The 27,764-nt window shown below is 41.4% G+C and overlaps 1 protein-coding gene across 2 annotated transcripts in view; it reads left to right on the forward strand.

The window, feature by feature from the left end:
* The window catches only part of grid2 (glutamate receptor, ionotropic, delta 2), a 979,554-nt gene that overhangs the window by 516,299 nt on the left and 435,491 nt on the right, over positions 1-27,764 (forward strand). The window lies entirely within an intron of this gene.

Raw genomic sequence — 27,764 nt, forward strand, 5'->3', positions numbered from 1 at the left:
ACCTTCCCCTGCCACCGCAGGAATTGCAAAATCTGCGCCCACACCACCTCCCTCACCTCCATCCAAGGTCCTAAAGGAACCTTCCACATCCATCAAAGTTTCACCCGCACATCCACCAATATCACTTATTGTATCTGTTGCTCCCGATGCAGTCTCCTCTACATTGCTAGGCGGCGTCCAGTCTCCCCAGAGCGCTTTAGGGAACATCTCTGGTACACCCGCACCAATCAACCACACCGCCCTGTGGCCTAACATTTCAACCCCCCCCTGCACAGCCGAGGCCATGGAGGTCTTGGGCCTCCTTCACTGCCGCTCCCTCACCACCCGGAAGAACGCCTCATCTTCCACCTCGAAATACTTCAACTCCAGGGCATCAATGTGGACTTCAACAGTTTCCTCATTTCCTCTTTCCCCCACCTCACCCCAGTTCCAAACTTCCAGCTCAGCACTGTCCCCATGACTTGTCCTACCTGCCTATCTTCTTTTCCCTCCTCCCTGACCTATCACCTTCATCCCCTCTCCTACTCACCTATTGTACTCTATGCTACTTTCTCCCCACCCCCACCCTACTCTCATTTATCTCTCTACCCTTCAGGCTCTCGGCCTGTATTCCTGATGAAGGGCTTTTGCCCGAAACGTCGATTTTACTGCTCCTTGGATGCTGCCTGAACTGCTGTGCTTTTCCAGCACCACTAATCCAGAATCTGGTTTCCAGCATCTGCAGTCATTGTTTTTACCTCTGCATTGGAATAGCTTGGTTAGGAGTGCAACTATTTCTGGAACATGAGTCTCTATTATCAAATTATTGTCAAGGCCCAGAGCCTTTGCATTTCCCTCTGCCTTCTATTTTGTGGGTATCGTGTGGAGTAAAGCAAATTACTCAATGTCCACCAACATTTATGGTTGAAAGTGGCTAGATTTCAGACTTTAGATCTGTTTGTTTTTGAATAAATTAGCCCAATCTTATTTCATGTAGCTTCCACTGTTTGGCATGAAAGCAGAACTGTGGTTTAGCTCCACCGAGTTGCCGTGTCATTTTTGAGTATAGCAGGTGCTGATTTTAAATGCCTTCTTGCACTCTTCATTGAACCATGGTTGCTCCCCCAAACTTAATGGTAATGGTGGAGTGTGGAACGTGTTGGGCCATGAGGTTACAGATTGTAATCAACTGCCATTCTGCTGATAGCTCACAGTACCTCCTGGATTTGCAGGTTTGAGTCGTGAGATTTGAAATCTATCCTGTTTAGCACAGTTGTTGTGCCGTACAACATGATGGCTATCCTTAGTGCAAAAGCAGGACTTGGTCTCCACAGTGAATGTGCAAATGCCACTCCTACAGGTATTGGCATGGATATGTCCATGACCAGTAGATTAGAGAGGATGAGGCCAAATAGATTTCTTCCCCCCACCCCCCCCACCCCCCATTGATTCTTTCATCACTGTCACCTGATTGGCACCACATCTAACACCTTCAACTTGACCTGAATGCTGTAGAGTGCTGTCAGAGCTGTATTCATTCAGGAAACTGTAGGTGAAGGGGGAACAGGTAGTGGGTAACAGTAGGCACCAAGTTGGCATCAGTGTGTGAAGGAGTCTTGGGGAATAAGCAAACAGAATTAGGTTGCATGAATTGGTATGGATGGAGCATGGGGAGTTTGTGGAGCTGAGGGGGAGAAACAGTATGCGAGAGGTGAATATTGGAGAAATGTTATTTCTTACCTCCTGCTGAGGTAAAGTATGCCTTTGCATTTGGTCCACGATATCTTTTTGATGGACATTAAAAAAAAGTGTTTTGGAATTGTGCAAGGGTATGTTTTAGAATAAATAACAAGACTGTATAAATTCATTGGGACTTGCAGTAATGACAATATTTGCACATTTGAAAGTACCTGGCTATATAAAACCATTTATAGGATTTGTGTTGCATGACTGACTTCCCAAATTATCATTTCCGTAATGGTGGGGGCGTTAGAGGGGGTGTCTTTTCATGGGTTCTTCCACCTGCCTATTGAATAGAAGTCTTTATTGATGAGAAGTTTTAAAATTCTTGATGGAGATGTTTATTGACGTAAAGTATTAAATACAAGTGAAATGTTTCAGATAAATAATTGAGCACTTCAGCAAAACGTTTCCTTTCACGAGGAATTTTTATTTTTGCAGTTTCAATGTAGGGGATGTGTTTGTGTCAATGAATGTTATTTTTTTGATTAAGACATTATCACTAGACTGAATTTCATGTTGGTCATGATGACTCCTGAGTAATGCCTACACTGAAAGATAATTGAGTGAGAGTGTGAGTGGTGGGAGAGGAATGAATAGTCACTGAGTTGGCACAAGGTTTATATGGGACCCTAGTGATGATTAGGGGAAGATGAGCAGATATAGGTCAGCATTGGTGTCTGGGCCTGTTAGGCAGAAGAGTTACCAAAAGCCATGAGGGACATGTCGAAAGCACAGAGTACCACAAGAAATGTGAGAGACCATGTAGTTAGAATGAATGGGTGGTAGAGAACACATGGGGTTTGAGCAGGAGGGATGGCTCCCATCTCCGTCTTTAAACAAAAGTTTAAAATAGAGAGCTGGAAAGCCCAGGTTAGCTTTCCTCCCAGGCCAGCTCAGGAACCAAGCAGTCTGTGAGGTGGATCCCAGGTCAGCCGGCCTGACTCCAATCCAGCCCACATCCTCGAGACCAAAATTCCAAATTTTAAAAGTTAGGTGCAAGGAATGGGATTTCTCATGATCCTTCCCTCACGCCTGCAGCCCCCCACCCCTTCGCATACACACTCCACCCTCTCAACGTCTGGATCCAGGTATCCATAAAAATCGAGACCCAAACATCCGTTTGAACGGGCCTTGAATATGTTCAATGAAACAACTCCAATGTTCTTCAAGGAAGGAAATCTGAAAAACTACAGGTTCACAGTTTCCTGAAAGGATAGTGAAGGCGGCATTTGATATGCTTACCTTTATTGGTCAGTGCGTTGAGTATAGGATTTGGGATGTCATGTTGCATATTGTTCACCATATTGGTTAGGCCACTTTTGGAATATTGCATTCAATTCTGGTCTCCCAGCTATAGGAACGATGTTGTGAAACTTGAAAAGGTTCAGAAAAGATTTCCAAGGATGTCGCCAGCTGGTGGGCTATAGGGAGAGGCTGAATACTATTTTCCCTGGAGTGTTGGAGGCTGAGGGGTGACCTTGTAGAGATTTATAAAATCATGAGGGGCATGGATAGGATAAATAGTCAAGGTTATTTTTACCTAAGGTAGCGGAGACCAAATGCTGGAGGCCATAGGTTTAAGGTGAGAGGTGAAAGATTCAAAAGGGATCTCAGCAGCAACAACTTTTTCATGCAGAGGATGGTGCAAGATGGAATGAGTTGCCAGAGAAAGTGGTGGAGGCTGGTACAATTACAACATTTAAAGGCATTTAGATGTGTGTATGAAAAGTAAGAGTTTAGAGGGATATGGGCCAAATGCTGGCAAATGGGACTAGATTAATTTAAGATATCTGATTGGCATGGACAAGTTGGACTGAAGGGTCTGTTTCTGTTCTGTCCAGTCCATCTCCATGATTCAGTGAGAGGAGAAATTCCTTCTCTTCCCCATTCTAAATGTGAGACCTCTTACATATTAACTGTGTAACCTAGTTCTAAGCTCCTCCATGCAGAGGAACAGGCTGTTAGCATCTACCCTCCTGAGCTTCTTTAAATCTCCCATGTTTCAGTACGGTGTCCTTTCATTTTTTTTCTAAAAGCTGAAATGAGTATAATACCCAACTCACTCATTTTTTCCTCAGAAACAAAACCTTCTTTCCATGAATCAGCTGAGTGAACCTTTGCTGAGCTGCTCTCAATGCAATGTCTTTCCTTTTTAAGAATGGTGACCAACACGACTCCGAGTACTCCAGGTGTGCACAGTGCCATTTATTATAAACAGGCAAGGAAGGATGAATTGCTTCCTCTCTTTCCAACCTCTTCAGTTAGCTGCAAAAAATGTTGTACTATTTTTAATACACCTCCTTTTCTGGTCTTCCTGTCCTTCAAAACAGTCAACTCTGTTTCCTGTTGCTTATCCAATCCTCTATTTGTGCTACTAAATAAAAAGTCACCATAACCTTATCAGACCGAAGGTTGCTCTCTCCTTGGAGACATGACTGGTGGTGGTTTAACCCGAGGGTCACCATGCCTTGGGTAAGGGGAGAGGTTGAGAAGGAGTGTCCTTCATGGTCACTGTAACTGCTGCAGGAATTGAACCCATGCAGTTGGTGTCACACTATATCACAAACCAGCCAACTGACCCCTTCATCTATACTAATATATCCCTCCCCCTGCACAAAAAGCTCAAGCTCTTCTGCTTTGCTTGATGTGACACCTTATTAAATACCTTTTGGAAATACAAATACATGAAATCTAGTGATGATTTGGAGATACCAGTGTTGGACTAGGGTGTACAAAGTTAAAGTTCAACAGGTTTAATTGGAAGCACTACCTTTCGGAGCGCTGCTCCTTCATCAGGTGTTTGTGAAGTACATGGTTGTAAAACACAGAATTTTTAGCAGAAATTTACACTGTAATGTAACTGAAATTATACATTGAAAAATATCTCGTTTGTTTGTTTAAGTCTCTCATCCGTTAGAATGACTGTTAGTTTCACTTGTTTCATATGTAAGTCACAAAACCTTTTTTAAAAGTTATATTCTCAGGTTAACTTTAACAATTGGTGTCAGCCCAAATAATGTGTTGAAGGTGTTAGCCCCCTGTGTGCTGCTGTCTGTGCCATAATGTTTAGACTGATGCTAAGCTAAAAATGAACTAACAGAATCTTACATGGATTCATGCAGTTTTTGAGCAAAGTACAATGTAACTCTGCAAGTACAAATTCACCCCACATAAATGTGTGTATGTATGTATGTATATGTCGGAATGTCTGTGTGTACAGTGCAATGGTGGTCACCTGTAATGTGACATGAACACAGAATCTTACATGGATTCATGCAGTTTTTGAGCAAAGTACAATGTAACTCTGCAAGTACAAATTCACCCCACATAAATGTGTGTGTGTGTGTGTGTGTATGTATGTATGTATATGTCGGTATATGTGTGTACAGTGCAATGGTGGTCACCTGTAATGTGACATGAACCCAAGATCCCAGTTGAGGTTATTCATACAGGTACCAGACTTCGCTATCAGCCTCAGCTCGGCCATGTTTTTGCTGCTGCCTGTACCAAAGTTCGCCTTGGAGGATTATCACCCGAAGGTCCGAGGTCGAATGTCTTGGACTGCTGAAGTGCTCTCCAACTGGGAGGGAACACCCCTGTTGTGCATTTTGCCTTTATCCATCCTTTGTGCTACATACTCAAATAACTTTGATCAACTTAGTCATAGAGGTCAACAGCATAGAAACAGACCCTTCAGCCCACCTTGCCCATACTGCCCAGTTAAACTAATCCCATTTGCCCACATTTGATCCATGTTATTCCATACTACTCTCATCCATGTACCTGTCCATATGTTTCTTAACTGACAAAATTGTATTTGCTTCCACCACTACCTCTAGCAGCGTATTCCAGACTCTCACCAGTCCCTGTGTGAAAGACATTTCCCCCCCCCCATGGATCCTTTTTTTGTATTTCTCCCGTCTCACCCCAAAAACCTGTTCCCTTTCATTTTAGTCTCTCCTACAATGCAGAAAAGCTGTTGGCTAGGTGAAAGTGAGGACTGCAGATGCTGGAGATCAGAGTCAAGGTTAGAGTAGTGCTGGAAAAGTGCAACAGGTTCGGCAGCATCCGAGGAGCAGAAAAATTGACGTTCCGGGCATTCCTGACTAAGGGCTCTTGCCCGAAACGTCGACTTTCCTGCTCCTCGGATGCTGCCTGACCTGTTGTGCTTTTTCAGCACCACTCTAATCTTAACACTAAAAACTTTTGGCTAAATACCTTGTCAATGCCCCTCATGATTTTATAGACCTCTGTAAGGGGCTCCCTCAGTCTCCTACACCCCTTACCAGGCACAACTTCCCTTTCACAAAAACATGGGTGACTTTGCCAGTCTGTTGTTCACTTTCTAAACGCCCTGTTATTTTTTCCTTAATGTTAGGCTGAAGCATGTTTGCAATGGGAGATTTTAGACTAAATGGTCCATTGTTTCCTGATTTCTGCCTCCCTGCTTTCTTGAACCACAATGTTATGTTTACAACTTTCCAAGCTGCTGGGATCTTTCTGGAATTGCGGAATGCTGGACGGCCAGCACTAACACTTCCAACTATTATGTACAGGGATGCCAGTCTTTTGATCCATTAGTTTTCGCAGTACTTCTTTTACCCCAGCAAACATGATTCTTTTACCTTTCTCGCTCTCCCTTTGTGTTTTGGTTCCCTACTGTTCTCTGTATGCTTTGTGTATCGTTTAATCTGAAGACAAGTTAAAAATGCTTTTTCAAAGTCTTTGTGTTTTCTTTGTCTGCCATTACTAATTCCCCAGGTTCACCCTCCATGGAATCAGTGCTCACTAACACTGCTCAATTCCTTTTTATATACTTGTAGATGTGTTTACTATCTGTTTTGATATTACTTGCTACTTTAATCTCAAACACTACTTTCTTCTTATTAATTTTTTAACTTCTCCTTTGCTGGCTTTTAAAAGAAAATCCCAATCTTCTGGTTTACCACTTAGCTTTGCAACATTGCACCTCAGGTTGAATTGTATCAACCTGATACAATTCTAATTAATTTAGATTGCCACAACTGGTGCAATATTCTTGTACAGTACTTCTTTCTGAGTGGAATTCATTTTTTATTGAGAATACATGAAATATTTCCAGTCGAGTCTATCACTAGTTCTTTACTGGCTTTCCTTTATAACCGTTTTTGCCATTCCACTTCAACCAACTCTGTATTTGAACCCTTGTAATTGTATTTATTTGACTTTAATCCAAAGAATCACACCCAAACAGTCAAACAGAGTACAAACTTTTGTTATGTTATGATCATTCTTACCAAAATGATCCTTAACTATCCTGTAATTTATTAACCTGTCTCATTCCACATTCTTCTTAATTCTCTTCCTGCACCGAGGAACCCATGAGGGAAATGAACATGTGTTTAATTTGTTTTCCTTAGCTAGGTTCTTTTCTAGAGCAGTGACTAGCCTGTCATTGGAGACTTTAGTTTGATAGTCACCACTCCACTCTTGTAGAACATTCCAGCGCAGTAATGGTCCTTCAACCCTCTCCTGCTCTTCCTGCCTATTAATAATTCACCCGATGAAGGAGCAGCACTCCAAAAGCTTGTGATTTCAAACAAACCTATTGGACTGTAACCTGGTGTCATGTGACTTCTGAGCTTGTCTGTTAATAGGTGTATCGGAAAGATCGACAGATTAATAATCAACCTAGTTGGCCATATTGTGAATGCAACTTCCATAATGATCTTGGGGTGGGTCTTAAACTTGATTCAGAGGCGGATAGATGCTATCCATTATCCCACAAGATGTCCCATTACAAATTGCCACATCTGAAATAGCCAGTTCTCTGTTGTTTCCAAAACATACTGATCCAGAAGGACTACACCGATAAATCAACCTTCCATCCTACTTGTGCCAAATTGATTTGTCTAGTCTATATGAAGATGGAAACCTTCCACGGATATTGCAGTACCTTTCTCCTCATTTCCTCATTTATATTCCATCCTTCAGCATAGCTATTGACAAAGGGACAATAAACCAGTCCCACCAATGACTTCTCTCCTTTGCCATTTCTTAACTTTTGTCCACACTAGATTAGATTCCCTACAGTATGGAAGCAGGCCCTTCAGCCCAACAAGTCCACACCAACCCTCCGAAGAATAACTACTCAGGTCCCTTCCCCCAACTAATTCACCTAGCACTATGGGCAATTTAGCATGGCTAATTCACCTAAGCTGCACATCATTGGATTGTGGGAGGAAACTGGAGCACCTGGAAGAAACCCACACAGACACAGGAAGAGCGTACAAACTCCACACAGACAGTTGCCAGAGGCAGGAATTGAACCCAGATCCCTGGCGCTGTGAGGCAGCAGTGCTAACCACTGTGCCACCACAAACTGATCCTATGTTTTAGTTCTCTGAAGCAAAATCCATTTTCACATCTGTACTGAAATCATCCCTGATTGATATAGCCATCCCTCCTCCTATTCTTCAATTCTCCCAGTCCTGATCTTTCAAGTTGTCAAATATATTCCAATCCTACATGTACTCCCTACAGCTGGGACCCCGCAAGCACTTCCCAAGCAAAGAGTCTGTTTTGAATTTCTACTTGTGATTCTTTTTGAGACTATTTTATGTCCATGATGTATAATTTAGGATTCACCATAACTGGAAAAGCCTCTACATCGAACGATATCAATTCCATCATCGTTTTGGTCACTTTCGTTAACCAACTCCTCATAAATACTTGTGTAAAAAATTTACTTCTGCCAAACACCTGAGCCTTTGCTGTTGGTCTCACCAATTCATCTGAACTTCGTTCAGTCTGTCCTAATACAAACGTAAGGCATTGAGGGCTAAATGAGCAAGTTTTAATGTTTTATTTTCTGCTAAAAAATGTGGAACTTTGGTAGCAATCTCAAGTTAGTTGTTACTTATTCTGATACAGAAGGATTCCTCTTAAAGCCATCACCTGATGTAGCCTCCTATGAAGCAGGTATTAATGTCCTACTGTTGAATACAACATAAAACCTGAACAGATTTAACACTGTGTGACAGGGCCTATGTCACTACTAGTGCTACCTCTGCTGCAGTTCATGGATTAGTGTGCTACAGGGGGAATGTTGGTTAAAGACCTGCTGGAATCAATAATTAGCCTAAGGTGGACTTGACTTTTAATGTCAAGTCTGTTTATTGGATAAGTTCAGTATTGAACGAGATTCTGACTTTTTTTCCCTCTGAATATTATGAATAGCTGAAGGTGAGGAACAATTCTGAAGTCATGCCAACTCTGAATGAAGGTGGACTGGTGTGTGATGCGTTGGGCAAGTGATTTAATATCACTTGGCTACTCTCCAGTAAAGTTGCCATATTTGGTGACAAATGGTATAAATTGCAAAATGAAAACTGAACTTGATGTCATAACGGAACCTAATCACTAACCCTAGCAATAATTTATAGATACAGTGGTGCTGCCAACAATTTGAGGTTTTATATATTTTCAATCACCCTGTTTGAGATATTATGACACACCTCTGGAGCAGCAAGGACTTGAACCCAGGACCACTTGGTTCAAAGGCAGGGATATTGCCACTGCACCACAAGAATCCTTTTGACACTTTATGTTGGGATGTCTCCCATGTGCATTCAATGAGATTATTACTGGCTTGTTTACATCCCAGTCTTCAACTTGTTTACTACAACAGAGCTTGTTGAAGCAATTGTTGTTTGTGTGGCATGCTGCTTCCTATACCTAGTAGTGTTTCGATAAAGAGTTGCGCTCGAAATAAATCTTTTGAGTAAATATTAGCTCTACCATATTTGAAACCATTCTAAATATAAAGAAGAAATGAAAAGGACCAGCAAAGGCATGAATATGGCAGGTGAAAGGATTTGTACAGAACAGAATAATTATACATTTGACAACACACTACTATGTATTAGGTCTGTAGAACAAGGTTGTCATAATCCATGCTAATTCAAGAATATCTTATTGAGTTGTCCTTAAGTGCAGCCTGCCTTGTCTACACTAGTGTTGCCTCTTCAGATGTAGCGATTGACTCTAATTTTATATTCTTCTTTTTGAAATTATTTGCCTAATTCTCTGTTAATTGATTCTCCCTGGTCACTGTCTCTTGTTCTACACACAATGTTCTGGTCGCCCTATTATAAGAAAGATGTGGATGCTTTGGAGAGGGTTCAGAGGAGGTTTACCAGGATGCTGGGTTCTTTACACAGAGAGTTGTGAGAGCATGGAATGCGTTGCCAGCAGCAGTTGTGGAGGCAAGGTCATTGGGGACATTTAAGAGACTCCTGGGCATGCATATGGTCACAGAAATTTGAGGGTGCATACATGAGGATCAGTGGTGGGCACAACATCGTGGGCTGAACGGCCTGTTCTGTGCTGTACTGTTCTATGTTCTATGTTCTATGTTCTATATCCCTTCCATATCATGTCCTCAGTACCTATTGGCAGGTCAATGCTTTTAACGAGTCGTCCAGAAGTTAGGGCACTTATCACAGTGCATCATGAAGGCAGGAAGCGTGACTGAACTTTGCTTTCTCAATATCAATGGTAAAGGGATAATGGCCAACCTTTTACAGCTGTTGAACTTCTAAAGTCTCGCTTGTATCCTTGGGAGCAGTGACCACTTCCAAATATTGGCTTAAGAGGGCAGACTGAAGATAGATTTAGGGGAAGGCCACTGGGAGGTGACAGTTCCATTTTCCTATCCGCCTATTCCAAATCAGCTCATATGGGCGAAAGCACTCCAGTCAACTTACAGGCAGAATCTTAACTGATGCAAAGGGTGGGATCTCGTTGTTAGCGAAGAAAATAGAGCTGTGCTGTATGTGACTAACAATGCAGACCTGACCCAGCATGGTGCATCTTTTAATATTCAGTGATGGGATATAGGAATCGCTGGTGAGGACAGTATTTATTACCCATCTTTAGAGGGTAATTAAGACTCAGCCACATTTGCTGTGGGTCTGGAGTCAGAAGTAGGCCAGACCAGGTAAGGATGGAAGTTTTGATGTCTAAAGTAGACTAGCGAACGAGATGGGTTCTCATGACAATGGGCAATGGTCAATTAATGAGCAGCAAAGGGTCTTGTGACCCTAGGCTGCAATCATTTCCGCTGTAGTTAGGTTGTAAAAGAGTTAACCTATAACCACTGGTTAACCAGTGTGGGGCAAGCCGAGACTCCTCTTCTCAATCTAACTGCCCTGCTCCCTGGGATCTGAATCCTCTTCCCAAACTGCAATGACTTTACATTTGGCCGTTCCCCCATGCCGGAAGTCTGGGGTGCACCGTCCTGATCACAGCCACACCCTCTACTGCAGTGCTGCTTGATGCTGGGTCTGCAGTGCTCTGGTAATCAGATCTTGGGAGGCAACTCCTCCTGATCCAGGGTTGGAATATTCCAGTGGAATATTGACCAGTCAGCAGTTTGACTGCCAAGAGATCTAATGTGCTTTAGCACTTCATTAGCTCCCCAACGTTTGGATGAGACTTCTAGATAAACACTTTCCTGTTTTCTGAGGAGAATGTGAAAGATCGCTCAAGACTATTTTGAAGACGAACAGGGGAGATCTTCCTTTTATCCTGGCCAACTTCTAAGCTTCACTGTTTAAAAAGACTGTTATGAAGATGTGGGTTGTATTTTACCTTTCTGAGAGTTAAAAGCTGGTAGAACTACCTGATAGCACCAAGTGTTCTCAATGTGGTCCAATGTAACACTTGGTCGAAAGCTAAATTAGCTGGTTGCCTGGAAATGACAAAACAGACTCAAATTAGACCAATCTATTAAATTATACCCTGAAAAAATACCAAACTCCAATCCAGTTTGAATTAAGTGTTTTGACAAACTTAAAAGCCAATGATACAATCTGACACTTTCGGGGTATAAGACCGGGAAAAATTGAACAGCTGGGAGGAGAACTGCCAAGCCAATGACATCCGCCTACTGTCCAGAGAATAGCTCTCTTAAAAAAGTACCTTCATTGACGAGTAACCTCTCAAGCAGAGTCTCCAAGAAGAAGAAAAGACAGGAATTCAGAAAACTGAAAGCTGCCTGGTTTTGAGATAAAAAGTTTTTTGTTTTGTAAATCTTGGTCAATAGTTTTATTGGGCTAGTATTATAGAAGAGAAGGTAAAAGATAGGTTAGAGTAAGAAATTGTAAATAGGTGTTACTTAATTATTCTCTGTTATGCTTTAAGAAATAAAGTTAATTTTTACTTTAAGTAGGTCTTGTCCTATGAAATTTTCACAGATTACTGCACAGGATAAATCTTTTCTGCATTGCTGGTTTTTAAGTTAAGTGCAAGAGTTTACCCATTCTTAATAAGACAATGCCTAATTGTGTTTTGCTTGCTGTTTGGGAGATATTGGTGTATCCTACTTGACTATCACTTCTCCTGCATCAAAACAGTGATTACACTTCAAAAATATTTCCCTGGATATTATGTATCTATGACCATCCTAAGGGTGTGCAAGACATTGAATAAAGTCAGGCCAGAATTTAGGAGAATAGTTTTAAATGATCATAACCAAAACTTATAGCAAAATACATATTTATTCCAGGGTTTAAGATGAAATGATCAATGATAGTGTGACCTTGATGTACAGGAAAGTGTTAAAAGTTTTTTTGCTGAGTCCTCCATGCTGCTCACTGTTATATCTATGCAATACAGCTGACATAACCAGTCAATAAAGCTGAATTCATGAGAACCTTGTCTATAAAATCTGCTGATCTTATTCTATTTCTATTTAATAAATGTATTGACAGAAGTTTTCTAAATATATATGTAAATTTAAACCTCAATTTCCAAATTTTTTTTTTGAAAGTGTTTCATTTTGTCAGGCTCCATTTTTCAATGGGTCTGAAGGAAATAAATAGCCTTTGGAATTACACTTACAACATTTCGTGTAAATACAGATTACAGCAGTGATTTGAAGAATGGAAAGAATAATGTATGAAAATGCAATTTTTGCTGGGAGTTTTAAGTACATATCTATGAAGGAACTTTGTTGATTAATTTTATTAATGCATTGTCCAGAAACTTGACTCTAATTATAAAGTTTGCATCTTAAAAAATGCACAAACTGAGAGTAGTATTCTGACAAGATGTAATAAATTCAGGTATAATTGTTTATGTTCCGCTCTAGTCTCTATACTCGTATAAGAAAGCATTTTGTTTACTTGTCCTTGTAAACTGGACAAATTCAGAAGTCAAAGAAGCTTGTCTCATTAGAGCGAGAGATGAATGGTGGTAGTTTGGACTGAGGATCATCATACCTCTGGCAAAGGGAGAAGCTGAGAAGGAAAGCCGATCATGGTAACCTCAGCTCGTGCAGTAATTGAACCCACAATGTTGGCATCACACTGCATCAGCCCCTTGATTGCACTAACCTGAACAAGCAGAACTAAAAGATGGATTAGGCAGCACCTTGTTCTCCAGTAAGTAACTAACTGGGAGATAACTAACTTGTGAATGATTTTGGTCATAGCAGTAACAGAGTCACAAATTGTTTTTGCCTTTCATGTATAGAAGGCGTGGCAGCATGTGATTGCATTTGGAAAACCACATCCTTCTCTTTGATGAACTCTGTAACTGAGACATTGTTTACATTTATGATCCCATCAGGTTGCTTTTCGACTGCCTGCTGTTAAAACAAAAATAGTAGCATGTGGAGTTTTATAGAATTTAGAACATGCAACACTGTGCTGACCATCTCTAAACTGCATAATCATTTCATTTAGATATTGAGTGATAAAGACATACTTCAGTTCATAAAAGGTTCAAGGTCCAACTATGGAAGCAATTAGTGATGCTTGACCAGAGGAAATAAATACTGTAGACAAATAAACCTTGTAACAAGTGATTTCAGCATAGCAATATGCAGAATTACTCTCTCTCATCTGGATTGTTAACAATATCAGAATGCAAATGACGACTGCACAATTTATTTGTGCATTAAGCCATAAATAAACACAGGCTCATTTGAAAAACTCATTCATTGGATGTGGGTAACTAGGCCAGCATCTGTGGGTCTGTGCCCAGTTGCCCTTTAAAAAGGTAATGGTGAGCTGCTTTCTTGAACAAAAGTCTCTGAGGGGTTGGTACCTCCACAGTGCTGTCAAGAAGGGATTTCTTGGAATTTTGTTCTAGTGACAGTAAAGGGATAACAATATAATGGCAGGTCAAAGATGGAGTCTGGCTTGAAGGAGAACTTGCAGGTGGTGATGTTCCCTTTCATTCACACAGGCATTGTAGCCATCTAGGTGTCCTGCAATAAATATCATCGAGCAAATTTATGGAAGGGCGCAATCTGAATTTATCGTTGCTGTCAATTTTTGCAGTGATTCAAACAGCAATGTTACTGGACTTAGAGCTCTTGTTTCAACAGCTGAGCAAATTATGATGAACCATTTGGCTGAATTTTCAAGCAGCATTTTCCAACCAGCATCATCCTATGATCAAATTGGCCATGCAATGGTGATTACAGGACACTGAGAATATTTGTCAAAATGCATTGCTTTAATTGGAAGATAAACCAGTTTGTGCCTTTTGTGCCATGTATTCTTTTTTATAACACATTTGAAACACTGGGACTCTGCTTCCACTGTCTATTTAGAGCTGTCTAATCGCCACATGTTGGGGACACATCTCTGGCAGTCAGTGGTAATAATCAAGGATTTCTGCTCTTCAGACAACAATTCTCTGTTGTAAATGAACACATTAGTGCTCCCCAGCATTAGAGTTATTGAAGCTTTTCAATGGTACATTCTTGTAAGATTATAAACAATTCAAGTGTTATAGAGGGAATTAAATTCCAGGATGCCATGCCTAAGAGATTAGGTTGTTTAAAAGCTAAACATTCATAGTAATGCTAGATTTAGTTGAGGTTTTATGGGCTACTTGTTTGTGGAACCAAACACATGGATTGGCTAAAATAGATCCATCCTACAAGGTTGTCAAAGTTATAGAGACCCAATTTATTTCTCTACTTATTAATATACAAGAAATCCCGAAGCATTTAAATTAAAGAGTGAGGTTAAATATCAAGTGTTTTTTTGTATTAGTTGAATGTAATATATTATGCAGGTAAAGGCAATCTCAATGTTTGTTCGGGATAAAAAGCTTTAGTCGAGATTTTCATCAAAATGTGCTCAATGCAATATAGGTCGGGAGATTTTGTTTTCAGTTTTGTGGCTATTTACATTCTTTGGTGTCCAGCTCTGCACAAAATGATGTTTTTCTTTTTGTGGAGTTGTTAGTAAAGAGTAAATTGCATAACAACTTGCAAAAACAGTTTGCATTTATATAGGCCACTTTACTGTAGTGAGAACATCATAGTTTACGATTTAGAAGGATTTTCAAGGAATATTTGACACTGAACTGCAAACAACAACAATAGTTAATCTGCATCTCTGCCCTCAGCATTGGAATCCCTTCCTAAACTGTTCTTGCATTCCTCCTTTAAAACTTTTTGGAAAGCTTTATCTTTGACCAAACTAGGTCAACTTTTAACATCTCTCTAGCTGGCTCAGTGTCAATTTTATCCAAATGTGTTCTTTTTGAAGTACTTTGGGACAGCTTATTGAATTAAACATCCTACATAAAAGCAAATTACTGTTGTTGCTTCTGCAAGTTTGTATAGTATACAGAGAGTCACAGATCTATAGCATGATTCATTCCCTCTGGGCTTTGAACAAAAAGGCCAAACTACTCACACTTTGTAAAACCATTAGCTCACTCCGAGAACATGAATTTGAGGGTGGCAGGATGTAAAGGACTTTTATTTTATGCTTCATTACTTTGGGCAAGATTTAAATTGTCCTCGCCAAGACATCCTCTCTACACATTGATCTGTTTTTCGTGAATTTTCAGTGCTCATCATGATGAAACGGTGAACTGAGAGATGGAGGACATTTGCATCTTTTGCGACCAAGGGATATATGTCTCCAGAGGCTCTAGTGGGATTGACACAACTCTACCGTCAAAATTATGGCCACAATGCGAGACAAATTCCACCCAAAAATTACCTGTTCCCCATCACCTTCAATTGCAAACACCAGCTGTTTGCAAAATTTGACAAGTTGGACCTTAAAAATAAAAGCAGTTGTGATTAGCTGATGACACAAAGGATGACACAAATTTTGGACAACATTTCTAGGCAAGGGTTGAAAGTGAATGTGAGAAGGAACTATGTCTTACATAGTGTATGGTAATGATTTAAAATTTGCTACTTGAGAGAGTGGTCAAAGCTAAGATGATGAATAATCTCAAAAGGAAATTAGATGGGCACTTAGGGAGAATACACACGGGGCTTCAGGGGTAGATCAGGGGAATGTGACTGACAGGATTACACTTCAGTGAACCAGCATGATCTTAATGGGCCAAATGGCCTCATTGTGTGTCTTTGTGATGCAGTGATTATTATGGATAGCATGCCAAGAATCTGAAGGAGCCTACTTGTATTTACCCCTTTAACTACTTTGACTCCCAATAATTCAGGCAGAAGTTTACCTTCTGAACAGATCATCACTTCATTGTTTTCTTCCAATCATCCACCTTACATTTCCTAAGATTGTGTTAATTTATGTTGGAAGTCTGTATTTGTAAGTCCACGTTGGGTACAGCAACAAAGAAGTTTGGAATGCAAATACATAAATCATGAAAAATTGTCCCAAAGGTTAGTAAAGCATTAAAAACAAAGAAAACCAAGAAATGTTTTATTTCTCAAGGAGGTGGACAGGATAGTACAAGGCAAGATTTGGTATTAGATTAGATTAGATTCCCTACAGTGTGGAAACAAGCCCTTTGGCCCCACAAGTCCACACCGACCCTCTAAAGAGCAACCCACCCAGACCCATTCCCCAACATTCACCCCTGACTAATGCATCTAACTCTACGGGCAATTTAGCATGGCCAATTCACCTGACCTGCACATCTTTAGATTGTGGGAGGAAACCGGAGCACCTGGAGGAAACCCACGCAGACACAGGGAGAAATTGCAAACTCCACACTGACAGTTGCCCGAGGCAGGAATTGAACCCAGGCCCCTGGCGCTGTAAGGCAGCAGTGCTAGCCACTGTGCCGCCCCGTGCTTGCCTTTATTGCTCAGAGCATTGAGTACAGGAGTTGGGAGGTCATGTTGCAGCTGTACGGAACAATGGTTAGACCACTTTTGGAACATTGCGTGCAATTCTGATCTTCCTCCTATCGGAAGGATGTTGTGAAGCTTGTAAGGGTTCAGAAAGGATTTACAAGGATGTTGCCAGGGTCGGAAAATTTGAGCTAAAGGGAGAGGCTGAATAGGCTGGGGCTATTTTCCATGGAGCGTCGGAGGCTGAGGGGTGACCTTATAGAAGTTTACAAAATTATGAGGGGCATGAATAGGTTAAATAGACAAAGTATTTTCCCTGAGGTGGGGGTGTTCAAAATAAGAGGTCATGCTTTTAAAGGGCAAAGGGAAAGATTTGAAAAGGATCTAAAGGGCAACTTTTTCACACACCGGGTGGTGCGTGTATGGAATGAGCTGCCAGAGGAATTGGTGGAGGCTGGTACAATTACAAGATTTAAAAGACATCAAGATGGGTATATGAATAGGAAGGGTTTGGAGGGCCTAATGCTGGCAAATGGAATTTAGATTAATTTAGGGTATCTGGTCGGCATGGACAATGGTCTGTTTCTGCGCTGTACATCTCTATGACTCTAAGATTCGATGAATCTTAGAGTCTTAAGTAGGGAAGCTATGCTAAACTTGTTTCTTGGTTTGACTATCTCAGTTTCACTCCCGTGACATAATTGGAGGTGTGTTTGGAGTATTGCACGTGATTATAATGTACTGCTTCTGTACAGGGTAGGCAACAGAAAATCAATAATAAGGAAATTAAAGAACTGATTGTGTGATACGTGTGGCAAGGGCCAGGAGAATGAAAACACCAAGAGAATTTTATTCAGTTTGATGGCATATTTTTCAGGTTTGAATCAAATGCTTTATGTTAGAAGTTTCGTGAATTCTTGACTAGTAAGGCCCCAGCGAAAGTAATTTTGATATGGAATTCACTGTGTGATACAGAGTGGTCTCATTTGATTTTATGTAGGAAACAAACTGAAGGCTATCTGGGTGTCCCTCAGTTTCTTTCTTTTTGAACTCTGATACGAATCTCCTTAATTAAATCATTCAGACTGTGGAAACATGGCATCAGAACCAGTTGAACATGGCTCACATTAACTGAAGCGTGCACAAGAGTCTCATCTTCCCCCAATCAATGAGAGTGGCTCCCAGGAAAGGGTATTAAATTCTTATGGAATATGGTGCTGGCTGGGTTGCTGGAGAGGTTGCCAAGAGTGCTAGCTGTTATAGTTATGGGGTTGTACAGAAGCCTGTACAACTCAAGTCACAAGTCAAGAATGTGATGGAATACTCCCCAGTTGCCTGGATAGGTGCAGCTCCAACAACACTTAAAGAAGTTTGACACCATCCAGGATAAAGCAGCCCACTTGGTTGGCATTACATCCACAAGCACCCACTCCCTTTACCACCGATACTCAGTAGCAGCAGTGTGTACTATGTACAAAATGCACTGCAGAAATTCACCAAAGATCTTCAGACAACACCTTCCAAACCCACAGCCACTTGTATCTAGAAGGACAAGGGCAGGCAGCAGTTATGAGAACAACACCACCTGCAAGTTCCCCTCCAAGCCACTTATCATCCTGACTTAGAAATATATCGCCATTTCTTCACTGTCGCTACATCAAAGTCCTGGAATTCCCTCCCTAATGGAATTGTCAGTCAACCAAAAGCATGTGGACTGCAGCAGTTCAAGAATGCAGCTCATCACCACCTTCTCAAGGGGCAACAAATGTTAGGATGGGCAATAAATGCTGGCCCAGCCAACGACACCCACATCCTTCAAGTGAATAGAAAAAATACACCTCAAGGGAGCTTGATAAATGTTTTTATTTGCCATTGAAGCAGTCAGTGGCTGTTTCATGAATTTGTCTCCTTCTTTCTAATTGACTCAATCAGCATAAAATCGCATAATAAAATGGGGCGTGATGGTGGTTCAACAGTTAGCACTGGTGCCTCACAGCACAAGGCACCCGGGTTCGATTCCAGCCTTGGGTGACTGTCTGTCTGTATGGAGTTTGCGCATTTTCTCCACGTTTGCATGGGTTTCCTCCGGGTGCTCCAGTTCCCTCCCACAGTCCAAAGATGTGCACGTTAGGTGAATTGGCCATGCTAAATTGTCCAGGGGTGTGCAAGCTAGGTGGATTAGCCATGGGAGGTGCAGGGTTACAGGTATATGGTGGGTCTGGATGGGATGCTGTTCACAGGGTCAGTTTGGACTTGATGGGCCAAATTGCCTGGTTCCACACTGTCGGGATTTGGTGGTGATTCAGTGAAAAGAATTATTAGCACTTCCCTCTGTTATTTCCAAAGCTGGGTTGTCTTCTCTCTACTCTGTGCTATTCCCCTTTGGTTTTCCCTCCCTTCCCAGATCAGAGCATTGGCCTTATCAATAGCAACTTGAAGAGATAGCAGTGTTATATCCTGTTCCTTCAACTTTTACAGCTGATATGTGTTGTCCTGCGAACTCCTAATACGTTGTTCAGAAGCAATCAAATGTTACAGGAGTCTGTTTCTGGGATAGTCATGGAAAATAACAAACTTTGACCAATGAAATGACTTAGAAAGCATTCAAATACACTCTCATAGAGATATTCAAGGTGCAGTTACAGAAGTAAATCTTGTCTAGTCATCCTATCTTTATGTTGTCTTTAGTTCCTTCATAAAACACATTATCCTCATCTTACCAAATTATCTTTATTACAACTGACTGCTTTGCCTTTCACTGTACATTTAGATTTTAATGGCCTGCAGGCTTTATTACAAAGAAGATTTACTCCCGTTGCACCATGTTGTTTTGAGATTTATGTTCTTGCCACAAAATTTTTACTTATAAGGGCAAGAGAGACAGGGGGGTCTCAATGGTTCATGGCAGTGGTTTCACTTCAGCCAAGGCAGTGGTAAAAGTGTTAGCTGTAACTCGGGGTGGCACTTTACGTTTGACTCAAAACGTTGTGGGTTCAAGCCACAATACTGATGCTTCAGTACAATTCTTAGTGAATGCTTCACTGTCCCAGGTTCTACTTTCAGAATGAAATCTAAAGACTGTGTTCTTGCTCCCTCAACAATAACCTAATGCAGGTTATCCTGACATTATTTCATTGCTGTTCATGGGAGCCTTCTAAACACATATTAGTTGCTGTTTTTCCTGCCAAGGTGCTGACAGTACTCATAGAATCAGAGGATCCCTGCAGTGTGTAAAAAGGCCATTTGGCCCAACAAGTCCACACCAACCCTCAGACTAACCCACCGAAACCCACTCCCCTGCCCTATTACTCTACTCTACATTTCCCCTGACTAATGCGCCTAACCTACACATCCCTGAACATTCTGGGCAATTTAGCATGTCCAATTCACCTAACCTGCACATCTTTGGATTGTGGGAGGAAACCGGAGCACCCAAAGGAAACCCACACAGGCACAGGGAAATTGTGTAAACTCCACCCAGGTAGTCACCCGCAGCTGGAATTGAACCTGAGTTCCTGGCATTGACCATAAAGCCCTTTGTGGCATTCTGGGGTCATGACAGGCATCAGTAAAATGGGACTCTTTCTTTCTTTATGGTGGCAGAATATGAAGAGAGAACAGTTAATAAAGGAACCAATATGCTTGGTTGTGTTTGTAGTGGTATGGAGGTGAAGAGTACAGAGGTTATAATGACCTTGTATAAGCCAGTAGCTAGATCTCAGCTGAAATATTATCTATAGTTCTGGGAGCACACTCTAGGAAGGTTGTAGATGCTTTGGAGAGCGTGTCAAGGAAGTTTGAGAATTTAGGGATGAGACACTTCAGTTCTGGGGAAAGGTTAGAGAGGTGGGGGCCAGTTTTTGTGGAGAGGAGAAAGCTAAGAAGGGATCTGGTAGAATTTTTCACAATCATGTGGGGACCAGACAGAGTGGGTAACAGGGAGACCTCATTTCCAATCGTAAATGGATTGAGAACTAAAGGGCAGTGCTTTAAAATGTTTTGCAAAATAGGAAAACGTGAGGTGAGAAAAAATGTTTTCATGAAGCAAGTAGTTATAGCCCTGGAATGCACTGCCTGGAGGTGTTGTGGAGACAAACTGCAGATGCTGGAATCCAAAATAGACAGGCACGATGCTGGAAGACCACAGCAAGCCAGGCAGCATCAGGAGGTGGAGAAGTCAACGTTTCTTACATCTGCAACATCAACATTTAATCAGAGATTCTATCAGATAAGAACATCTAAATGGCCTTTTTCTGTACTGTAACACTGTCTTGTAGTTCCGTGAATTTAAGTTCAAGTCTCACGAAAAGCACAGTGCTGTGTCAAATTGCATGCCATGAATAACTCAGGGTCGACAGGCAGGAGGCTGGAAGAATAAAGCAAGCCAAGCAGCATCAGGAGGTGGAGAAGTCGATGTTACGAGTATAACTCGGGGCACACCAGATTTCAGACTCTCAATTCAGTAGATAATTACAATGGTGAAAGAATATTGGATCAGATCATGCTGTAAAAATAATAGGGTGTTGCTAACAGACATCTTTTTGTGTGCACATTGGCCATCAATTTCAGGGGATTATGGCAAATGACTTGATCATTCGCTAAAGCTCCTCTTTACCCTCAATCATACTATTGCCACCTTGAACTTTCAGCAAATTATGGCACAAATAAATAATTGTTGAGCTGGAGGGTATTGAAAAATATCTCAAGGGCATGATCCAATCAATGAGCTTTAGCATGGCATGAGCAAATCAAACCTCTACTGAGGATAAAAGTGTCAGAGTTTATCAAAACAACTGTTCATTATTTGTGCCTCACTCGAGCAGGCTAATGCATGACGTGATGAGGGACAACCAATCATTGTTAGGTTATTGGAGATTCCAGGTTGACTGCAAATACCACAATAGACTGTACTCCCGGAAAATGTCTTGATCTATTTCCCATGCTTTTCATATAAATGCTATAAGTGCCATGAATGCTTGTTAACTGTTCCCAACCAGCATTTAACTGAATTGCAAAACAGATTTGACCTTGTATGTCAGATATCTGGGGAAGATAATTTCATAATTCATGAAATTGGTGGTTGGAAAAATAAAGATGTGAGAACAATTCTCTTTCCAATTACCTTCTCAGCAGTGAATGACACCGTTACCATTTATAAAAGAGCGATAAATGCTATGGATGGCACCAGCGTTGCTGGCAGGAGAATCACTTGATGTTAAATCCATTGTTTATCCGGAGGCAATATGTAGAGTAACAGGAGATCTCATCTCAGGAAGGGAGAACAGCAACTTGACATTTGCCGCAGTGCACCTCAGCTAGCTCATAGACTGTCAAACTGATCACACAATAACACATCTTTTTTCCATTGCATTGTCTTGTAGAACCATGAGCTAGTGGAAAATGAGATACAAAGATAGAACTTATATTAATATGACATTTTTCACATCCTCAGGGCATGTCAAAACACTTTACATCTATTGAAACACACATGAAGTGTACTTACTGAAATGCTTTAACGTTTTCTATGTTAGCCCCCGTAAGAGAGATCTAGGTCCATATTAAGCCAGATATCTGGAAGTTTATTAACAATCAATTATGCATTCTTATATGACATCTGAAACTTGAATATATAGTCTGTTATATGCTTACTTAGATGACTATTATAATATATACATAGTTAAATGGCTAGCTAACTGAACGACTAGCAGACTGCTTGCTTGCTAACAGACCAGTTAGTTGATTGCATGCACAGAATGTAAGATGGGGACCTTTTCTATCAGATATCCCTTTGACTGAAATAACTTTGACAGAAAGATGGAGTTCTCTTTTATCAAAAATCCGGCTGTCTTAAAGCTACTTCTGAGATCTATGCAATAATATGGCAGTCGCTACTGTCAAACTGTATCCAGCAAGATCCCACACGCGACAATGAAGTTGATGTTTTGCACAGAAATAAAACTGTGGGAGAAATTCAGCAGATGTGGCAACATCCGTGGAGAGAGAAACGGTTAATGTTTCAAACCAATGTGACTCATCGCTAGAATATTGCACTGAATTGGTTAAAGAAAATTGTTAGACAAGCTATCAGAAGGATTCCCCTGGTCAGTTTTAAATAATTCTGTAATATGTTAATGAGGCAATTGGGTCCACAGTGAATTAGTCATCTGGAAAATGGCACTTTTGACAGAACTCCAGGACCCAATATTGTCTAGAGTTTTGGGGAGTTGGGGTGGTGTGCGGTGGAGCACAGAATCAGCTCATTGAAATTTCAGATGATTTGATCAAGGCATAACATATCATTTCCTAACTGCAAGATTTATTATAAAATGACTTCTAGAAAACTTATGATGTTACAATGCATCATCAATGATCTGTCCGAAGCAGGTATTTATGAGTGAGAAATATTTCCAAGGGAGATTGATGAAAATAGCACCAATTGAATAAAGTCAAAAGATGAACACATAATGGTTTCTTGAGAACAGATGGGGAATGACAGAATTAAATATTGTGTTGAGTTTCGTGGATGTGTTTGGAATGTAATGTTCATTGCTCGTTTTTGAAAACCATGCTAGCCTGCAAGCCATTACAAGGCAAGTAATTGTACAGGCTCCAAAACGTTTGGTCACAAACACCATGTTATTATTTCCAGTGGAAAAATAAGATTTAATCTAATTCTCAAAGCAATCTTAAAATTCCTACAACCTTTTATGCAAGATTCTTTTTCCTACTGTATCTGTGAATTTAACTTATTTGCTGTTTTAAAAGGAAATGCTAATCTGGCTTTAATTTAGCAGAAGAGTCTAAATTCATTGATCTAGCACCAACATTCAAAGTCTCAACCTTTAGACACAATGGGTACATTTTACCTGCAAGCTTTGGGATCCCCGACATTGGGATAAAATGGGAGTCCTGAACCTGCAATTTCCAGAAAGGACCAGCTCATAACTGTCTGCCTTACAGAAGTTTTAGGACAACAAAAAACACTGGATGCTGGAAACCAGAAACAAATACAGAAATTGCTGGAGGAACTCAACAGGTCTGGCAGCATCTGTGGAGAGAAAACAGAATAAACATTTCCGATCCAGTCATCCTCCTTCAGATTGTTTTTTTAAAAATAAATTTCAAAGAGTATACTTTTGTGTATATATACATAGTCACAAATTCAGTTCGGATCCATACAGTAGCATATCCAATACTCAAACACGAGAGTTTGACTCTATTTAAATAAACTAAAGAACGTGCTGAAGGAGGGTCACTGGACCAAACTGTTAACTTGGCTTTCTCTCCAGAGATGCTTCCAGACAATTAGCATACTTCCTCTTTTTTTAACAGGCTGACTAAAATCATGTGTTTTTAATGACACCACCAGGACAGGTGGAGCTTGAACCTGAACCTTCATGTCCACTGGTAATTATACTCTTACTGCGTGACAACGACTCTTTCAATATTTGACCGCTTTCATACTGATCATCATATTAAGGTTAGGGATTAGCCCCAATTCAGGAGCAGGCAGGTGTGCTGCTGTGGTGGCTGTACCTGGGAGCTGAGCATCGCTGAGGCAGATTGGCAACCGTGAGTCCACTTTTCACATGGAGGTATCCTCAGAACCATGTCTGTAAATAAACCACAATGGAGGAGAGTATGCACCAAGATGGGAGACTCCTCCCTGTTGAAGTAGGAAACATCTCCAGACGTGGATCATCTGGATCAAGTCAAGGCAGGATGCAGGCCCTGGGGAGTGTCACCGAACAAATAGAGGACCTGTGAACCAGCACTCCAAGGTCTAAGGTGGAGTTGCAGGTAGACAGGATAGGGAAGAAGGCATTTGGTACGCTCTCCTTTATTGGACAGTGCATTGAATATAGGAGTTGGGAGGTCATGTTGTGGCTGTACATTACATTGGTTAGGCCACTTTTGGAATACTGCCTTCACTTCTGGTCTCCCTGCTATAGGAAAGATGTTGTGAAACTTGAAAGGATGCCGAAAAGATTTACAAGGATATTGCCAGGTTTGGAGGATTGAGCTATAGGGAGAGGTTGAATAGGCTGGGGCTGTTTTCCCTTGAGCGTCGGAGGCTGAGGAGTGACCTTCTTTTAGAAGCTTATTAAATCACGAGGGGCATGGATAGGATAAATAGACAAGGTCTTTTCCCTGGGTTGGGGGAGTCCCAAACTAGAGGGCACAGGTTTGAGCTGAGAGGGAAAGATTTAAAAGGGATCTAAGGGACAACTTTTTCATCCAGAGGGTGGTATGTATATGGAATGAGCTGCCAGAGGAAGTGGTGGAGGCTGGTACAATTCCAACACTTAAAAGGCATTTGTATGGGTATTTGGTTAGGAAGGGTTTAGAGAAATATGGGCCAAATACTAGCAAATGGGACTAGATTAATTTTGGATATCAGTCTGTTTTCATGCTGTTCAGCTCTGACTCCATCACAAGAGTGGCCTTCTCTGCACAGCAGTTCATTTGGAGAAAGAAGCCTCTGCCCACTGGCCTCCTGGCCCCCCCCCCCCCCACTACCATCCTCCACCCCAACCAAATAGACTCTGGCTTGTCGCAGTGTCCTCCCATGAGCTGGCAGCCATTGCACGTGGCTACTCCATTGCTGGAAAATGCCAGTGTGATCACAACAGACACCCCCAAGTGGGGTTGTTGCAATATTAATTGGCTATTTGATTCTGGGGAGCAGGTAAGCAATTTCATCCTCTGGCCCTCCAGGAGAATTGCCCAAAAGCTAATAAGTGTGGGGGAACTATTGGATGCATTTTCCCTCACTCCCCAGCGTGGCCATACTCTGCTCCTGCCCCCACCTTTCCCTGACTCAAACTTCACCATCACACGGCTGTTCATCTGTACCAGTGTAATTTTTATAATTACTTGATTTCTGGAAATGTCATTAATCACAGCATTGCTGCCTCTCGTGGGAATGCCCTGAGGCAGTCCTATGCTAAGAAAACATGTCTGACAAGGATGAAATTTTATTTGGAGCACAATCAACTTCTCAAGGTTCACTTGCTCTTTCAGATGTTTGTAAACAGCTTCAGGGTCAAAATTAAAAAAATGTATTGTGGATTTGACAAGCATCAGAACCAAAGCAGATTTTATTGAGGAACAGGATGATTGTCTCTTTAATGATCTGTGTAAACAAAATCAATGCAATTAAGTTGTCACACAATATCTACAATGTTAAATTTGTTGAATTAATTTAACTGTGAAAATTACTTGAACAACTGAAGGAGCATGTAGCTCTGGATCACAACTTGTAATTAATTACTGATTGTGATCAGCTGGATATCTTGTACGTGGAAACCAATTCTATGACCAATACTCTGTACACTAAAGTCATGAACAATTGACGTACGCACTTACCTGCTGTGTAGATTGCATTCCCATTTCAAAGGACACATTCACATCTCTTAACACAGAGAACACAACTCTATGGGACAATAAAAGGATATTGTATTGCATTGTATTCTATGCAAGATATAAGATTTAAACCTCTCAAAAGCTTTGAATGGCTTGCAGATGGACTTGAGACAATTAAAAATTTTGTCAGCCTAGAGTTGTGTAGGTGTAACAGTGCATCGTTCCACCTTTCATCTCCGCTTATCAATACTGCTCACTGCTCAGCTTTCTGCTGTTTGTCCAAGTTGATCATCCTCCTAATTTGTTCTTCAGACTTGACGGGTCACCTAGGTGAACAGCTTGTGCTCAAAACGTCGACTCTTCTGCTCCTCAGCTGCTGCCTGACCTGCTGTGCTTTTCCAGCGCCGCACTTTTTGACTCTGATCTCCAACTTCTGCAGTCCTCACTTTCTCCCGGGTCACCTAGAGACAAAAGGAACAGCAGCGTTACATCGTCCACTTTGGATCCCATTGTTTGGACCAGCTGACCACTCACCGGTCACTTGCACCAATACTGAGAAACTGACTCATGCAAGTACCACCCAGGAGGACCACTGTTTCAACAGCAGGGAGAGAGAGAGAGAGAGCACGGTTAATGGTTTAACCTGAGGGTCACCACACCTCATGTGAGTGAAGAGGTTGAGAAGGAGAGTTCTTCATGGTAACCTACAGGAATTAAACCCATGCTGTTGACATCAGATTGCGTTGCAAACCTGCCATGCAGGTAATCTTTACATCGGTCTCCTGGGAAGACGAAGCGCCGACTGGGTGGCCGTTTTGCCAGATCTACGTTCCACAAAAAATGACTGAGCTTCCGATTATCTGGCACTTCAACACACCACTGAGTTCCCTGGTTAACATCTGTGCCTTGGGCTTGCTACAGTATTCCAGCAAAGCTCGAGATGAGCTGGAAGAACAGCATCTCCTTTTCCCTCTGGGAACCTGCAACTTTCTGGTCTCAATATGGAGTTAAATACTTTTACAGCCTGAGCACCACATCCTTACCCCAATTTCCACATGCCAGGCCCTGTCGTCATGAGGCCTGCTACTGCAAACAACCCATTGTCAGCCACTAACAGTCCCCATTAGAAGCTATTCTCCCACGCTGACCTTTACCCATTCCTTTCAGTTCAATGTATTCTCTCTCTATCTGGACTCTACCTATCGTTTACTCTTTCTCCCTTAACCCACCCATTCTGTAGCACAGAAACCAAATTTTTCCAAACTACCATCAGTTCTGAAGGCAGGTCACTGGCCCCAAATGGGTAACTCCGCTTTCTCCCCGCAGATGCTGCCAAGTCTGCTGAGTATTTCCAGCAATTTCTAATTTTATTTCTGATTTCCAGCATGTGCAGTTTTTTTAAATGCAGCTAAGTAAGCCTTATGGCAGGTAGACCACTAACTTAACTCCAAATTTCCACAGATTTGAACCACTCCACACCCTCCACCCCCAACCGAAGTAACCAATGTGCTGTTAAAAGTTACATCAATAATTAGACCATCATCTGAATGTATCCACCTACATAACCTAAGTATGTTTCAAAGAAAGGAATTATGTG

Source organism: Chiloscyllium plagiosum, chromosome 32 (genome assembly GCF_004010195.1).
Source record: "Chiloscyllium plagiosum isolate BGI_BamShark_2017 chromosome 32, ASM401019v2, whole genome shotgun sequence".
In the NCBI taxonomy this organism is placed as follows: Eukaryota; Metazoa; Chordata; class Chondrichthyes; order Orectolobiformes; family Hemiscylliidae; genus Chiloscyllium; species Chiloscyllium plagiosum.